Source organism: Atractosteus spatula (genome assembly GCF_055471065.1).
Source record: "Atractosteus spatula isolate fAtrSpa1 chromosome 11 unlocalized genomic scaffold, fAtrSpa1.hap1 SUPER_11_unloc_1, whole genome shotgun sequence".
Classification (NCBI taxonomy): domain Eukaryota; kingdom Metazoa; phylum Chordata; class Actinopteri; order Semionotiformes; family Lepisosteidae; genus Atractosteus; species Atractosteus spatula.
The window spans coordinates 207,152-221,475 of NW_028296630.1; the positions used below are offsets into that span (position 1 = coordinate 207,152).

At 38.7% G+C, this 14,324-nt stretch overlaps 1 long non-coding RNA gene and 1 pseudogene across 1 annotated transcript; one reads left to right on the forward strand and one right to left on the reverse strand.

Moving 5' to 3' along the window:
• The first annotated feature begins 1,261 nt into the window (after positions 1-1,261).
• On the forward strand, positions 1,262-6,649 carry LOC148811434 (deoxyribonuclease-2-alpha-like; annotated as a pseudogene).
• A 2,831-nt stretch (positions 6,650-9,480) lies between these two features.
• On the reverse strand, positions 9,481-10,835 carry LOC148811435 (uncharacterized). Its single transcript, XR_016086391.1, has 2 exons — positions 10,558-10,835; positions 9,481-9,874 (listed from the first exon to the last, which is right to left on the reverse strand). It is a non-coding gene; the product is annotated as an uncharacterized LOC148811435 (long non-coding RNA).
• Positions 10,836-14,324: the final 3,489 nt, after the last annotated feature.

Genomic DNA, 14,324 nt, shown 5'->3' on the forward strand with positions numbered 1-14,324 from the left:
GAGGAGCCACCTTTAAAAGCGCTATATACAATAAAGTTCATTATTATTACTATTGTTAGTTTGCTGGACAGAGAGGTGAACATTATTACGCAGAAGACAAAGATAGCGATTTACGTTGCATTGTGCATTGTGCTGCTGTAATACAGTTTTAAATAATTAAAAGTCTAAACAGTATCAGCTTTATTTATGGGTTGTAATTTAAAAAAAGTCAAAAACCGCACTCAAAATGCAATTTATAGCTTTCTGGCAAGAGGAGACACCCAAATTAATAATGTAATATGCCACTGTTTGTGCATGAATAAGGTTATACTGCTATTTCCTTAGATACTGTACGCGATTCCATGGGGTTTTTTTTGAATCCCCGGCGGAACCGGGCATCCATAAGAATCAAGTAATAGGTTTATTCCATGCTGAAAAAAAGAAGAAAGAAAACACATTCCATAAGAATCAGCGCTTTTATATGGCGCCTTTAAAGGTGGCTTCTCAAAACGCTTTACAGGATAAAAACAACAATAACAACAACAACAACAATATTGTATTTCATTGCACTTTGACAGATCGTCCTTAAATCAATTGTTGATTTAGTTTGACAGTAACCCTAACACTAACCCTATTTTATTTTTTCAAAGAAATGTTTGTTAAAAAAAAGAGTCATGGCTCCAGCTGGATTCAAACACCCAACGTTTGATGTGTGAGTCGGGAACCTAACCCACAGCGCCACTGGCAAGGCCACATAAGGACTGTTGAAAAAGCCCTACAGAAACATTATCAACAGACATCGTACAGCGTTCTTACACATTTTTGTGTTGCGGTACATGAATATAATTATATCGTTATTAATTTCTTTAGATACGCGATTCCATATTATATTCCCTTTTAAGCAAATTCTAAAAGTATGCTTGTTAACTGCGGTATCACGTTAGTTAAGGACTTCGATGCTTAAAATGTTTAGGGAGAAATGGAATACTGGTGTGTATTTTTTCTTTAAAGTACAGAGACCAGCCATATACTGTATGTTTATGTTCCAAAATTAATATCGTTTATGGCCTTCACACGCGTTACAGTATGCTCCTATTCTTTTTATGCTCAGCTACTAAGATTTCCCTTCAGGGGTAAAATTCCATATAAATATTCAATACTTAAACGGGCACAGTAAAGACATTTAAATCTTTCTACGACCGACCAATGCACCACGAGTGCCCCTGTCGGTCAACCAATCACGTACCGCGGTATTTTGCGTCATCTCGCGTCACGATGCGCGATGACGTAGCCAATTACCCCCGGTACGTGCCTGTGCCGCGCACTTTGAATGGCTGCATCTGTAAATCCAGGGTACAGTGTCTATGATTTTTTTTTGTCATAAAGAAATTACTATTGGATTTTAAAGTGTTTTTTTCCTTTCAATAGTTCGTTTTGAAACGATTCACCAGAATGTATTCTTGAGTTGAGTAATGTTTGTGAGATGCTTGCCTTGCCTCGCTTCTTTTAGTCAACTGTTGACTCTTTGTCAACTGCTGCAGTTCAGTTCTACAGAGCTCTGCTGGTTTAAAATGCAGAAAATGAGCTCTAATCGCATAAGATTATTCCAGTTTTTCCACAATGCTCATGTCAAACATGGGCGACCCCTAAAAACAAGAGCTATTTTCGCTTTGTAGGCCACTACATCACCTAGAAATGATCAAGGCTGCTTGACCCTTCTTCTCTTGCCACAGGTTCTGTTCATCTCCCAGAAGCACCAGTGCACCCACAGACTGGCAACAGACACTAGTATTGTTTAAGTGCCCTTTTTATTTTCTAGTGATCACAACAGTTAACACTGTCTGTCCAACACCCAGGACACATTGTACAGTGTCACAGTTCTAGAGCAGTATACAGTATGTAATACTCTTTTATGTGTTTTTGGAATCATACAGGTTTATTCTGTATAAGCTGCCAGACCACGATGAAGGAAGAGGTCTGCGATACCTCTACATGGATGACCATACCAATGGCTGGGTATATGGGAAGAAATTGGTGAATGACTCCAAGAGTGCAGTGGGGCAGACTTTGCAGCCTTTTTTGTCCTACATTCATAAAAAGGTAAGAAACCTTTATTTATAATCTGTGTCATCTCCCAGAAAGTGAGGTCAGGATATACATTGTCTTTTCGATCTGTTTATTTTCACAGGTTTCTCTTATAATTCAAAAGCCTTTTGTGCAATACAAATACAAACTTTGTATTGATATTTTTTATATTCCTTCCTAAAAGACTGTGGACTTTGGGTATCTTCTATACAACGATCAACCTCCAAAGTCATTTAAACCTGCTCCTTCATCTTTTGGACACAGCAAAGGTAAGTAACATTTTATAATGTACAAGACAGAAGGAAACAGAAAATGGGGGGGGGGGGAAAAAACATCATAGACAGCACAACAAACAATATAATTGTATCCGTAATACTTGCTGGGTTTGCTTGCTTATTGCTATGATTAAAGCCAAGTGCAATGTTTGCTACATATGCAGGATGTGAATTGTTCATTTTATATATATCTAAAATAAAATATTTTAAAATTTACACTATTTCAGGGTAGAACATTTACATGTGTGATTCTGCAGATTTTGTCCAAATCATTGATTCAGTAGAAAACATTTATTTTATGATTTACTCAATATGGTCAAGACATGATGGCACGTCCGAAGTATATACTGTACTGTTTCTGAAGAATACCAACACCAGCTTTCTGTGTTTTCTGGTTTTAAAACTTGAATCATAAAGCTTTAAAGTATATATTTCCATCTTGTTTTTGTTCATTATTTTTTTTCCCATTTACATTTCTTTTACTGAGGCATCACATAAGCTAAGAACAAATCTGTTGCCATCAGAGCTTTTTCTCCTGGTGAAAATCACTGAGTTTAAAAACACTTCTGTAAGTCAATATAATACTGATGTTTATAATAAAAGATTCATCTGCTGGGTAAAACAAAACTAAAGATGCTTGTTTTGGGCTCTAGGTTTCTATTGAATTGAATTTACAGTAGCCCATTTCTAAATGAATACAGTAAATTAAATTGTTGAGATTAAGAAATAAATCTACATACTTCATGGCCAATTGTCAGTTCAAGAGAACTGAAAATAATTAATAGGATTAAGAATAGTCCTATTTTGGACTATGGTTTTCAATTCTCTTAATCTGACTTTTGGCCATGAAGTATGTTCAGTTAAATTCGGTTGGACAAAAAAGCCAAAAGTCAGATTAAGAGAATTGAAATTAGCCCAAAATAGAAGTTTTTTTGTTTAGTTTGATCAATTATACAGTTCTTGTTTGATTCTTGAACTGAATTGATTAATTGAATTCGTCAGCTGGAAGCAGGCTTGATAATGGACTCTGTTCAAAAAGAGCAGACTTGTCCTTTAAAAAGATTGAAACTGAAAAAACAGACGGATCAAAAACGATCAAATTTTGAGATTTGAATGTATCTTGTGTGACCTTTTTCAGGGATTGTGATGTTAGACAGACAGACAGGAGTGTGGCTGGTTCACAGCACCCCAGAGCTTCCAGATGTGAAAAATCATTCTACATCATTCTGGCCCTCCAGTGGGCATGAAAATTCACAGACCTTCTTCTGCGGGACTTACACATACAGCACCTTCAAGGACATAGGTAGGCGTTCACATGAACATACAGCTTTAGTATGTACATGGCATTGACATCGCAGCTGTCTATCACTTTCTGAAAGCCTTTGGTACAATTTTTCCAGATTTTAAGATTCAAGTATTGGCAGTTTTTGTTCTGGTTTGGTGCACCTGTTCTTTTCCTATTTTAAATTTACCTGTGGGGCAAAAACCAGTCTATTCTGTTATTATCTGTTGGTGGTTCAATTTCATATGCACGCTTAATATAACCCTGAGAATAGGTGGACACTAATAGACTTACACCTCATTGTGTATACAGATGAAAATAAATACCGAAATAGCCTTAGACTTTCTAATTAAATCTAAATGATGTGTATGGTGGCTGCTGAAAATGTATGTCAACATTTCAGAACTTGGAGGATAGTTTAACAAATGAAAATAAATAAAGGAAACTCTCCAAACTAATGGAAAAAGAAAGGGGGCATTTGACCTGGATGTATGAAAATGCCATGCTTACTCTTGGTTATTTTTCATTCTTGTCTCTACAGCTGTGCAACTCCAGTATATCCATGTATACTCTTTTGACTATCACATCCCCCAAACCTTCCACAGAGACCTTCAGTGTGTGGCTCAGAGAACATGCTATCCCAGGAAAGAGCCTTGGTTTATGCAGCTGCCCCTGACATCTTTAGCAGGGGAAACTTTCACCAGCTTTGCAAAATACTCTAGATTTAACGACGGTGAGCACCACTTCTTCCCTCTCGAATCTCAATTCCTTTTCATGAAGTTTCTGATAAATGCAAGTTGATCTGAAATTTCCCTTATGCAAATGGCACTACCACCCATACCAATGCCAGATATTGGTTTTAAGATTAAACAAAACGTATTTTTCTGTTCTACAACTTACTTCAGACATCCCCCTTCATTCGCATTTCTTTTCAAAAGCTGCTCAAACAATGTGTGAGATGGGGGGAAACAACATTGCGAAGGCACAAAACCTGTCAGTGTTCAGAAAAAGAAAGCCAAGGCAGAGCTAGAGTCTGCAAAAAAAATCAGTTAAGTCTATGGATCACGTTTTTTTCCCAACTGATCGCTTCTTTAGAAACTATTCTCCAATTCAAAATACAGAAACAGTAGTGAACAACACAGTTGCCATGATCCATAAACAATCTCTGTGCTTCATTATTGCAGTTTGTTCCTGGAGAAGTGAAAATGTCACATCAGCTATTTTTCTCATTTTAGATATTTGGAATCAATAGTTAATTTTTTGCATGCCTCTACATTTTAAAATCACAAATGAATTATCACAGTTCCAGACCAGTACCAGCTTGGAAGAGATGACGAAATGTACTTATTCCTTCAAAATATGTGCTATAACAGCCCCACAGTGATGCTAAGTGTCGGAGTTGGCATAAGTTGTACCAATGATGTTTCTTTCACTGACAACACTACAAGAGCACTGGTGCCCAGCTGGTCATAGAGGTTGCAGTTATCGGACGCGTCTGAGATCGCTTGGATATCCCAAAGTGCCCAGCCCTGTTGGTGTTGGTATTCTGTGAATTATGTATCACTGCTGAAACTCGGACAACAATGTCTGATTTACTCTGAACAAGCACTTATTGAGCCTCTCAGAATCTGAATTTATTTAATTTTTACAAAGTCTAACTCTATTGTATGTTGGCCGTTTCTAGCCAGCAAGACCCACTTTCTCACAAAGATTTTGTTGGAACAATATCCAGTTTATTTTTAGTCAAAGCCTTTCCCAATTGAAGATGTATTTTTATAAAAAAGCAGACTTCGTTTTGGTGAAACTTTCTCAATCTGCCACCTGGAAACTGAACTTTCCTACATGTTTCTGCGGTTACACTTTAGATTTAAGGTTTCATAGCATCGCTTTCTTTCAACAGAGATTTTATGGGATGTTAGTAAAGCATTCATTTATATTCAGTAGTAATTTAGGTTTAGGATTTGTGTCTGAGGTAGTTTGTAGGTGCTTTATTAACATTCTGTAAAGCCCAATTCTTGAGGAAATTGATTAATAGAATATTTCAATCTTTTATTCATACAACAATCTAAAACAAATGTTTTTTTCTTGGTATGTTGATTTAAACATAAGAAAGGATAAAAATATAACTTGTGTAGCTTCTTTAGATACCATTTAATACCTAAGAACACGAGAGGTTACATTTGGCCCATTTAGCTAATTTCTTAGTAGTTCATTCAAGGATCTCATCCTGCTGTTTCTTGAAAGGAACCAGGACTTAAATAACACGTGCAGTTTGTTCCATTAAACTCAACTAGTTTTGAAAAGAAATTGATTAATTGATCCAAGGATCTCATTCTGCTGTTACTTTAAAGGTTATTGGAAACGGTTGTCATATTTTATTTAAATACATTTAAAATAAAGGTTATGTAGAAAAGTAACAATCCAGTAAGTTTCAAACACCGCCCTTCAAAAGCAATATGTCACACTTCACACTTGAACTACTGTATATTGGTGGTGTTGATTTAAAAAAGAACGTTCTGGGTAGCAGCCAGTACAGTACAGCATTCAGAGAGGGGGGGGAGAAATACACATTCACTTGTTCTCGGTTCCAGTTTGACGTTTTGGTAGCAAGTGCACTTCCTGTTTTTGGTTGGGTAGAAAGTGTGCCTGGGACAGATTCTAACATGGAACCTGTGACTCTGTTCCGTTTCAGATCTCTACTCGGGTTTGCTGGTTAACTATTTAGGAGACGACTTCTTTGCCAAAAGTTGGGGGAAGCTTCATCGGCCTCTGCCGTCGAATTGCTCCGTGGCGCACAAGGTGTACAACGTGACGACGATGCAGCTGCCAGAGGCCAGGCCTTTCGGCATCATGGTGGACCACTCCGTGGTGTGTGACGAAGGGCGGGGGTCCGCACTGGACCTGCATCGCGGACACGAACCGAGAGATCAGTCAAACGAGAAGAGGAGGCGGGGCTGTGTGCACAAGCAGGCCTGGAGTGTGGAAGGCCTTCCTCACAGTAGTTGACACATTTGAGGACTGCCAGTAACACGTGGCTGGCAGAAATAGACGAACAAGAAAGGGCTGCTTTTCAAAAGATACTGCATAGTTTTTCCAAGTCAAAGCAAATGGTGGTAAGTAATATGTAAGAAAACTCTGCAGTAGCTCAAGTAGGTAGTGCGTCAACACGCGTAGGCTGCAAAAGAGAAGAAAAGAAACAGGAACTGACACCTGAAGAAGACTCTACAGCTGAAATATTGTTTCTTTTCTTCTCTTTTCAGCATGGAATAAACCTTTACATGTTCCTAAACTATTCAGTACTGACCTTAATAGCAAAAGTAAAATGTATTTAGAAAGGATATGTATCATGAGGAAGTCATGCATCTAAAAAAACATTTTTTGAATGAAGTACTGAATATATCGGGGGGGAATATACGTGTGTATTAGCTTTCAACACTACACTTTTCTCAAAATATTGCAAATGCAAGTGATCTCCAGTGTCTTTTAAACATAATCAATAAGTTTGTTTTCACAGCAGTATTGTAATATATTAATAGTGTAATGCTGACAACACTTTACACAGAAACCACACAATGGATGAGTAATATATATATTTTTACTAGCTAAATCAATAACACCACAGACTACGTATTGCAAAACACAAGACAACCTATGCTTTTCAGAACAGGTGGATAAGGTTAAATAAAAACAATCACCACATCTTCATATACAGTACAGTTACTACATTATTGATCAACTTGAAGCATTGGATTATATGACTGTTTACTCTGTGGAGCTGTCCACTTCGACTGGCTTTGTAATAGGCCTGTACAGTTTAAAAGAGAGAGTTTATGTTCACATTTTTATAAAGAATAAGGTTACAGTGCCGTGCTGGTGTTTCGATCTGGTAAGAATATCTTAAGTCTATTAAACCTTCCAGCATTCCTTAATGATTTACTGATTTTTAAGTCAATGGCCATACGCCTAGCTGAAGTTAAAAAATATCTGAGGAACTTAAACCATTATCAAGCTGGCACTTGCAAAAGCAGGCATGTCTCTAATGTTGGGTAGGATTGAGTCTCCCCTTGCAGTCTTGATTGTCTGACCTGCTCAATGCCTATGACCTCACAGTGATGTCACTCACAGTCGTGTTCTTCTCCAGTGGGTGATCTCTCTTTTATAAGCTCAAAGCATGTCAAGTGGGGAAAGACTCTCTCTCATGAGTATGTCAGAGGAGTGTGTGCACATTTCCTCATCCTGTTTCAGTTGTGTTATTTTAACCTTTGCTAATCCGATAGGTAAATATTAACCCACATATAAGCCGTGCCCAGGAATGTAGACAGTGGAAACTGAAAAATGAACTTCACATGGCACAATTTACCATTCTTACCACTTAAAAAAAAGCTCTTAGTTTTTAAATAAATAAAGGAAAATGTAAAGGTGCTTTTTTTTCTGCACAAAACTGTCTTTCATAATGTAATATTATGCTATGGATTAAAAACAAAAGATTCTTTAAAAAATCCCAAGTATAAGTTGTTATAATTAGATGCCATTGTATGCTATATTCGTTTATAGTAGTGCAGGTGGGTAGCTGCGTCAGCATGCGTAGTCTGTAAAGGAACAATAGGTTTATTCCATGCTGAAAAGAGAAGAGAGAAAAGGTTTCGGCTGTGAAGCCTTCTTCAGGTGTGTCTCCACACACCTTAAGAAGGCTTCACAGCCACAACGTCATATTAATTTATAGCCGTATCTTTAATTTGTAAAAAGCAGTTTTTGAGCAAAAAAAGATGTATTTCTAATATCACACTTAAAGAGGGAGTAGAAACTCCATTGAAACAGATGCCCACAGCCACAATTTAACGGCAGCTGATTGTCAGAGCCACCTGAGAAGTGACAGAGAAAAGCCTAATTTCACAGGGAAATGGTTGTTCTCTTTGAAAGGTTCAATTGAATATATGGAATTAATATTCTGTTTGAATGTATCTCATGAATGCTGTTAAATGATAGTACCTATACAGTACTAACTACATGCTTCAAGACTACCATTGAGCAAATTAAATTCTAGAGGCTAAATACTGTATGCAGTACAGTGGGAAATATTGAATTGTTTTGGGAAGTAAAAGACAAATTATATTTACAGTGACTACTGTTCAGGGGATAAAGTGAGTTCCTGAAGTGATTATCCAGAAATAACTCATTTATATACCATAAAAATACAGTGTTGCCAAAGCAGGACAGTTTAGTCCAAAAACCTACTGTTCCCTCTAGTGGAAATATAATGTTTGTACCGCTTTCCTTGTGCCACAAGAATATTTGCCAGTATCAAATGATCATAATGTATCTCTTCCAGGCTAAAATAAGCAACAGTAAACTCTGGTATTTAACTGGAATATAGTAGCATAAAAAAGTGGGGCAGTGGTGCTGTCTCAGAGCACTGGGGCCATGAGTTCATCCTCAGACCTGGGGTTTGTATGTTCTACATGTGTTTGCTTGGGTTGTCTTCAGGTAATTGGCTTTTGTGAAAATTGTCCCTGGTGTGAGTGTGCGCTGTGATGGACAGGTGTCCAGTTCAGGGTAAATCATGCCTCTGGCTCCCCTGCAACCCTGTATTGGATAATGCAGTTAGAAAATGGATGGATTAAAACCTTCATTACCTTTATAGAATTCTTTTCTTTTAACATTATTTTACTACTGGAAACCACTGTAATTTTAAATCATATCCATTCAGCTATCAACTATTTTACCACAATATTACAGTACATTTTACCTTTTGTATATCCTTCTGAAACAGTGCTGCTGTGCATTCCATTGCAAAAAACGCTACATACATTCTGCTACCAGAAAGTCTCATTAAAACACTAAAGAAAACATACTCATTAAGTGCAATTTGAGACTTTACATCTCATTTAATATGGAGACCGTAGACTGACACTGACTCAATACATACAGTGAAAGTGGTTCAAGCTTTTAGAGACAACCTGTAAAATCTCACGGTCAGTCTCTGAGTTTGCAGATTGATTAAGACGCACAGTCTTTGGGGTGGGAATTCTTTCTTATTGGCTTATTTGCTGACAAGGGAGAGTTGACACATTCAAGAACACCATCCACAATTCAGAGGCAAGGTTATTAGATCTGCAGCAGGTGATTAAGAGACTCTTCTCCGGCTCCTCTTTTCATTGTACAGGGAGATGGCTGGGAGCAGCACTCTGATAATGGACACTGCCACCCACGCCACTATATTCTCCGCCATGTCATTCAGTTCTTCCGTTGTTATCTGTTTTAAAGCAACAGCATAAATGTAGGTTAACCACGGAGGACTAACATTGTCTTTTATTGCTTTTAACAGAGTGTCAGCTGAGCATTAGACAGGATTCATCCATTCTCCCAGCAAACAGTGATAGGCTGATTTCTTTTTAAGGTCTTATTTTGTTTCGACTTCTCCTTGGAATATGTCATATTCTATTCTCATTTTTTCAACAGCCTACAGCCTATTCTGGACTTTTCTTTCATTTGCTTTCCCTTCTTACCTCTCCCTCCTATTCCTTCTCTCTCCCAAAACCAAACCATTGTGCATTTTAATACACTGTATTACAATTAAAACACAAGATGAAAGGTTCTTATAAAATAGCTACAAATTATTTGTTTCTGGTACTAAATCTGTTTTGAAAATCATATGGCTTGGGGCACATTGCATTCTCTTCTTCTGACAAGATACCAAGGGTTTTGAGTCCCAGCTGGGTTTCTTCACAAGTCTTTTTCATAGGAACCCAATTCGAACAGATTACATACAGTAATTTCTCATTTTCTCGGGCAGTGCAATAGATGCTGTTAATGGAATACAAGTACATTTTAAAAGACAACCTTAGATAATGTGACAATCAGTGCACTTTTCAGTCCTTCAGATATCCCTTGTGGTGCCTCCGGGGGAAAGTTTATGTAAATGAGAGAAGTACTCACACCACACTTTTCTTTCCTGAGTTTCGTGGCGTTTCTTCCTCCAATTATCTTCCAAATCCAGTCCGTAATCCGCTCTATTAATCCTGTTCCGATCCGAGTTACAAAAATCCATAATAAAGCCAATCCGCGATGTATCCTTATCCACTATCCGCAATCCAAGAACCATAAACCTTTTCTCCTTTCAGTAGTCCGTTATTCCTTAGTCCGATCTTTAACATAAACCTCTTTCCTCTCTCTTCCTCCAAACCGCATTCACCTTATCGGCTTCCGCCTTGTCCACTGCCTCCGGGGCACTTATATTTCAGTTCCTGATGCGGCTCAGCTGTGTCTCATTGTTTCTCAGGGTAGACCCTTTCCATATACGGGTCAGCTGATTCTTTTTGGCAGCCATTTTGCTTAGGTCCATATCTAGTATTTTAAGTAGGTCATTCCGAAAATACCTGTTATGAATGACCCTTCCCCAGGTCATCTTACACCCTTTACTTGGCTGGCCTGTAATGTGGGTGTTATATTCTATGATTTTCTCCTTGTTTTATTTATTACCTTGTCCAGTAGGTGGCAGAATTAGCACAGTAAGGAACTAGGCTTAAGGAGCAATATTTGTTTAATCAAGCTGACATCTTCCTCTAAAATATGTTTTTTTTTCCGTAGTGGTATGAAAAACACAACCTGAAAATATAGTAATGAAAATGAAAAGTCAAAGCTTGTGCAACCAGGTGATGAGCAGCTGGGCCCGGGAATCGGGAACAGCGCCTCGTGCAGGCTGGTAGACCCTCGCTACCAGCCTGCTGTACGCCTGACTTGTACGTATCTCTGGAAACTCTCCCATGGTTCTTTCTAATTTTTTAGGTAAGATCTGAAGTAATAAGGCTTTTTTAAAAGGCCTGTAAGTTTATGTTTACTGATGTCATAGTTTCGGTTTAAGGTTTACACGTTTATATGTTTTAAGAGTATCAAAAGTGTATTCGGGCTCTGCGGGTTATCAGAGACGAAATTGAACTTCGTTAGCTAACTGTGTGAAGTCGCTAGATGAAAACTGTCTGTGTGTTGTGAGTTAAGTTCTTAGTGAGTTGAGTTGTTATGTTGTCGCGTTTAAATGGTGTTATAGTAAACGTCTTAAACAGGGGAAAACAACATGTATGAGGGTAGGAGTCAGACTCTCGCTACCAGCCTGCTGTAAACCTGACTTGTACATATCTCTGAAAACCTTCCCATGTTTTTTTCTATTTTTGTAGAAAATAAACTTTAAAAAAGGAAACCGTGTGTGAGTTCCTATTGCGTGCATCGGTGAGTGCACACGATCAACGGTAAAGCTGCCAGAACTGAGAGGGCCCCGCTAGAGGTCACCACAGCCAGGCAGAATAGGGACTGTGACGTAAACTTGAGCAGTGCGTTATGGGAGTTGTAGTTCATAAAGCCAACGCTATGTCCGTGAGCAACTATAGCCAGTTCTAAAACCCGGCTCCCCTTAAGTGAGGATTACACTTGCATTCCAGGCTTTTCTATAGAAGCCCGTTTCCGCCAGGGAGTAAAAAAATCGCGCTATGGTATCTCAGAATTCCGACTTAGCAACTCAGAATTGCGACTTAGCAACTCAGAATTGCGACTTAGTATATCAGAAAGTACCTCAGTTGGCAGGACCTTGGTTTGAGCCAATGCAGTGAGGCACAAACTAGGGTGGGAGCAGCGAGGGCACAAGCCCTAGAACCCGAATCCGTTACAATAACAAAAGGACAGACAATGAAATATGGGCTATTTCGAAGTCGCAAATGTGAGATATAAAGTCGGAATTCTGAGTTACTAAGTCGCAATTCTGAGATACTAAGTCGCAATTCTGAGATACTAAGTCGGAATTCTGAGTTACTAAGTCGCAATTCTGAGATACTAAGTCGGAATTCTGAGATACTAAGTCGCAATTCTGAGATACTAAGTCGGAATTCTGAGTTGCTAAGTTGCAATTCTGAGATACTAAATCGGAATTCTGAGATACCATAGCGCGTTTTTTTTTTCTCCCTGGCGGAAACGGGCTTCCATACTTTTCAACTATCTTTTCCTTTTCCAACATTTCCTAAAATATTGATTTTTTCTTGTACGTTTGATTGAAACAGTTCTTACATAAAAATAACACAATTTTTAAAAATCATTTAGAATAATATTTTAATAAACACGAAGGTGCATTCATCATTTAGCATAATGCAGAAAGTTATCTTTTTAGAAACAAAATTGGTGAACGTGTTTGGGGGTCATTTAATTTGATTCCAGACGTGTGCACCTTATGTAGGGGGTTTGCGTCTTCTCCCTGCTTTCACATTATCTTCCTTTGGGTGATTCACTCCATCTTCCATCTTCAACACATGCTTGTTTGGTTCACTGGAATGTCTACATCGCCCTGTGTGTTTGTGTATGTACCCTACAAGGGGACAAATATACTACTAATGCTGAGTTACACCTCTGGGATTCTGGGATAGACTCCTGGTCAGCAAACCCTTAAACAGGAATAAGTAGCCTTCTGATAAAGGGTGGATAAAAGACAATTAATCAAATAGATCTTAATTTCACGACCTGTTGTTCACCAGACTACAGAATAAACACAAGCAGGACTAACAGTTCCCAACAGACAGTCAAGTAATGAGAGAGACTACTGGAAATGAATCAGATGCCAGTTCTTCAAAGACAAAATATTATAGAAATGGAGTTCTCGTATCCTGCAGGTGATCAGACCAGCAATGTGATTGTCAGTAAGACTAGGCTAAAAACAAGCATGTGCTCATTTCATACATTCAGGGTATTAAAATAATAATAATAATAATAATTGCTTACACTTATATAGCGCTTTTCTGGACACTCCATTCAAAGCGCTTTACAGGTAATGGGGACTCCCCTCCACCACCACCAATGTGCAGCCACACCTGGATGATGCGACGGCAGCCATAGTGCGCCAGAACACTCACCACACATCAGCTATTAGTGGGGAGGAGAGCAGAGTAATGAAGCCAATTCATAGATGGGGATTACTAGGAGGCCATGACTGGTAAAGGCCAATGGGAAATCCTATACCCCTACTCTTTTCAAGAAACGCCCTGGGATTTTTAATGACCACAGAGAGTCAGGACCTCGGTTTTATGTCTCATCCGAAGGACGGCGCCTGTTTACAGTATAGTGTCCCCGTCACTATACTGGGGCATTAGGGCCCACATGGACCGCAGGGTGAGCGCCCCCTGCTGGCCCCACTAACACCTCTTCCAGCAGCAACCTTAGTTTTTGCCAGGAGGTCTCACAACCAGGTACTGACCAGGCTCACACCTGCTGAGCTTCAGTGGGTTGCCAGTTGTGAGTTGCAGAGTGATATGGCTGCTGGATAAAATGGATTGTATTCTCTTTTTGTACTAGGGATTTGAATTTGAAGGACTGTATCCACATCTTATTGCACCCAGCCTGACCGTGTGGCTCTGCAGATCAATCAGTGAACACACATTTTGTCAGGAAATTTGATCCCTCTGTCATCCACTGAGTCTTTTTCAGACGTTCCAAGCTTTGGTATTTGTATTATGTAATCTTGGTCACAAATCCAAATGCAGATTCTGTCCAAAAGAAAGGATAATTCTCTTCCAACTAAACAGATAAGCAGTATAATTGTTGATGACTGTAATTTTCTTTGCTCTCACACTGCAACAGAAATGAAGAAACTGACCTCTGGTAATTGCAGAGCCCTTCTCCACAGCATTGGATTGGATCAAGTGATTAGACAATGGATGGATAATATTCCA